Below are 4,039 nucleotides of genomic sequence, written 5' to 3'. Positions count from 1 at the left end.
AATTTGCAAAAACTTTCCTCAATTATGTTAAAGGCTCCATTTTCCAATGTGACTAGATTTCATGAGTAATTTGCTTAATTAACAGGAAGAAAGAAATCCCCTGAACATGAAACTTTTTTGTAATATTGTTATTTTATTGTTATTTATGTCATTTATTAAAACAGATAAAAAAGGCAATGAAAAATATTATATATACTAAACAAAAACTTTAAAACCAATGGTGTTCCCTAGAGGTCTCAGGCGCATTGAAGGACTTAATAAAAGGACAGAACTAAATATCCACACCAAATTCAACAACAATGAAATCATGAGAACCAAACTTTAACAATCAAAACTTAAAATGGAAGGGATTGGCATAGGATTAACTCTGGGAACATAGATGGAAGGAGGCCAACACTGGTGGTAGGATTGGTCCTGAAACTTTGTATGTCTGAAACCTAACTATGAAGAACTTTGTAAATCACAATAAAATATTTAAAGATTTTTCTTTTTTTTCATTTATTTAATTTTATTAGAAGAAATCCCCCTGCTGACACCCCAATTTTAAACTTATAATCAAAGAACGATAAAACAGAACCCACATACAATTACTTTGTCCCCAAAGACCCCAGATTGCAGTACATTATAAATTTTCCTAGAGGTACACAAAGCAATCTAAAGCCATAAAATTTATGTAACTCCTTAAACTTAAAGACATAGTAGTTTTTTACATTTCTATGCCCTTGCATATTAGTTCAAGTCAACCTCAAAAGTTTAAGTGGTTTTTTTTTAAAGGTTTAGAGACAAAGGAGCACAGTAAAAACAGTGTTAGAGTGGCAATTATCGTTTGCATAGGCCCATCAAAGTTTGGGGGACATGGAAAGGAAAAACCTTAGCCTAAATATAAGGAGACCCTACCCCTGAAGTTTCCTGACATAAGACCAATTCTAGGCTCCAGACAAACTAGTTTGTCTAATCCAAGTCATTGTCTGTAGTGCCTAAAGGTTTTTAAAAATTAGAAATTAAAAAAACAATAGTGTTCCCTCTTATTACCAAATCTTTCTCACTGTCCATACTTAGAATAGCTTCTCATCTATGTTAACAGATTATTTTCACCATTATTATTTTTCCCTCTATATTCCCCCTATTCCTGTGATTAAGATGTAAGACTTTCATGTTCCTTATAACCTCTCTAAAAATGTTCAAGTACTAGGTGATATTATTATTAGTCGGATAAACTGATATATTTGCTTGCTCTGGAGTGGTATGAAGAAAAGCCATTGGTTTAAAATGCCTGTCAAATTCTTTTACAACAGACCCAGAGAAATAGTTTGAGTATGAAATAACTTGCCTTGCATGTGACTGGCTCAGCAACCCCTTGAGCACAAAGTTGGGAGTAATATCTGCAGCATTGCCGGTATGTCTGAAACCACTTGCCCAATACTTCGACATTTCCTTTAAAAGGTGAAGTTTAATTCTCTTTCTCCTGTGAGTGAACGCTGTGCCTCATTTTTAAGGAATATATTCAGGCTGAAGTGAGAATAGGAAGCTTCTGATATTAGAATATCAAAAGCCTCTGGCTTATTTCCTTCTCTTGAATCAACTTTTTTCTGGGAGAAAATCTCTTTCCATATTATAAGGACACGTAAGCAACCATAGTGACAGCCCTGCTTGAGGCCTCTAGGCAACAGGCGTATAAAGAAACCTTCTCATAAGCAGAAACTGCAACTCCTGTATCTGCCCCAAGCAACAATTTGACTGCAATGGAATAGCAGATAGACTGCTGCTTCTGCATCCTGATCCTCAGCAAAGTGTGGAATTAATAGATATTTAAGTTTTCAACGGCAGAATGTTTAGTTTGTCTTGCTGTTATAGATATCTAATTCAATCACTATGCACAAGCTATTAAATAATTCCAAATCCAGAGCCATAATTATAATTTTATAGTGTCTTCCAAACAGCAGAAAGGAGAAAAGCACAGTATGCTATCCTCTGCTTTGTATTCTCTCTACCCAGTTATCTTCTGCTGGAGTCCAGCGCTAGGTGAATGGGTCTGAATCGGGGCAAAGTGAGGTTTAAGAAAACAAGACACAGACATATTTTGGAAAAGCATGGGGTCAGGGGCCTTCCAGCCTCATGAACTGAGTATCCTGACTATCTTTAGGCATAGTATTCATCATTCAGGAGCAGTCAACAAGGGAGGAAGGGCAGATACCTATCTAATGCATTTAATCAAGCCTAAGTGGGTCTTTACATCTCAAAGAGGGATGGATGAAGGGAAGAGGAAGCTAGTGCAAAGTCTCTGTGGAATGTCTTCCTCCAGGAGATATGGCAGACAAAAGAGTGAATGCAGGATTCCATTAGCAAAGCATGCTTTGCTGATGTCTGTGTTCATGTACTTTAAATTAAGAGTCCTTAAATCATCTCTTCCCCACACTCTCCTCCAACTATCAAGTCTCTAGCAAAATGTATTTATTTTACAGATGTCTTCATATCAGTTTTTGTTGTTTGTTTTTGTTTTTTACAAAAAGGAAAAATAGGGGCCGGAGAGATAGCATGGGGGTAGGGGGTTTGCCTTGCATGCAGAAGGATGGTGGTTCGAATCCCGGCATCCCATGTGGTCCCCGACCCTGCCAGGAGCGATTTCTGAGCATTGAGCCAGGAGGAACCCCTGAGTGCTGCCGAGTGTGATCCAAAAACAAAAAAAAAAAAAAAAGGAAAAATAATTAACTTCCTTCTTTGGATATTTACAGAAAGCTATTGGGTTTTAGAATGAACTGTTAAAATTGATTGCAGAAGTCCACGGGGTCTGAAGTGCAGAATGAATCTGTAGAAGAATTGAAATTACTTACACCATCCCTTTGACTGAAGCCCAATCCCTAATTTTCAGATTCCATAATTATCCCCTACCATCTCAGAGCAACTAAATGATTAAAACATAAAAATGACCCATCCTCAGATCAGTGTGCTTTTACTTGCTTTTCACTCCTCAGATTCCCCCTGAGAAATAAAAGACTCCTGCTCCACCCGAGAGAAGTCATGTACCTCCTAAAAATAATTTTTTAAAAAAGGAGCAGCATTTGAAGTTGTGAGTCACCGCTGTTTGGGAGGCAGGAGAAAGATATAAAAAGAATCAAACAAAAAATAAGCACATCTCAGTGGATACAAAGTCAAAGGATGCCTCTAGAGCCTCAAGTCTCGGAAAACTTAGAGCAGGCAAAGCTCGAGGGCAGGATGTACAGTTTCATAGAGAAAAGCCTGCATGTGACTAACTGAGCAGAGGCGATACCAACCACTTAAGCAGAGGGGTTTTTGACCAGTGATGAGAGAGGCCTGTGGGCACCTGACTCTCCATTTTAGCAATTGAATAGCAGCATGATATTCCCATTCCTCTTTATAGCTAGAAACAAATGTCCAAAAGTATATGCAACTAGCATTGTAACAAATCCAGGGGAAGTGGAGGGGAGGGAAGGGAAGAGAAGTGGTGGAAAGAGAGGGTTTGGGGTAGAGAGGAGGAAAGGGAAGAGGAGGGGAAAGGAGAAAGAAAAGATAACTAAAATTCTTGAGGATTTGGGGGGGATTTTGAATTTTATAATGTAAAGGAGAGATGACATAAAATTAAGCATACAAAGTAAAAAGCATATATAATGATAGATAATTGCTTAAGTAACTGTAGGAGGGATCTCTAATCAGAGTAGAATGAGGGCTAAGGTCAGCCAGGTAGTATAGTGCCTTGCACCAGACTGAGCCCATTTCCATCCCTGGGATCTAATATGGTTGGTTCTTTGAGCCCTGTGCAAAGTGATCCTTGAATACAAAGCTTGGAGGAAGCCCTAAGCACCTCAGGGGTGGCAAAGAAAAATAAAATAGCATAAAAATAACACACAAAATTTTAAAAGAATGAGAGGTTGGGGATATGACTCAAGTGGTGAAGCACATGGCAAGCATATTTGACACCCTGAACTCAGTCCCCAGAACCATTACCTGGCTCCTGCTTCACCCTGTATGGCTGAGAATGGCCCTGGTTTTGCAAAATATACACATGTGAACACGGAGGTGG

Source organism: Suncus etruscus, chromosome 9 (assembly GCF_024139225.1).
Source record: "Suncus etruscus isolate mSunEtr1 chromosome 9, mSunEtr1.pri.cur, whole genome shotgun sequence".
NCBI classification, from domain to species: Eukaryota; Metazoa; Chordata; class Mammalia; order Eulipotyphla; family Soricidae; genus Suncus; species Suncus etruscus.
The sequence above is the reverse complement of the archived record's forward strand: the minus strand, read 5'-3'. Positions refer to the sequence as shown.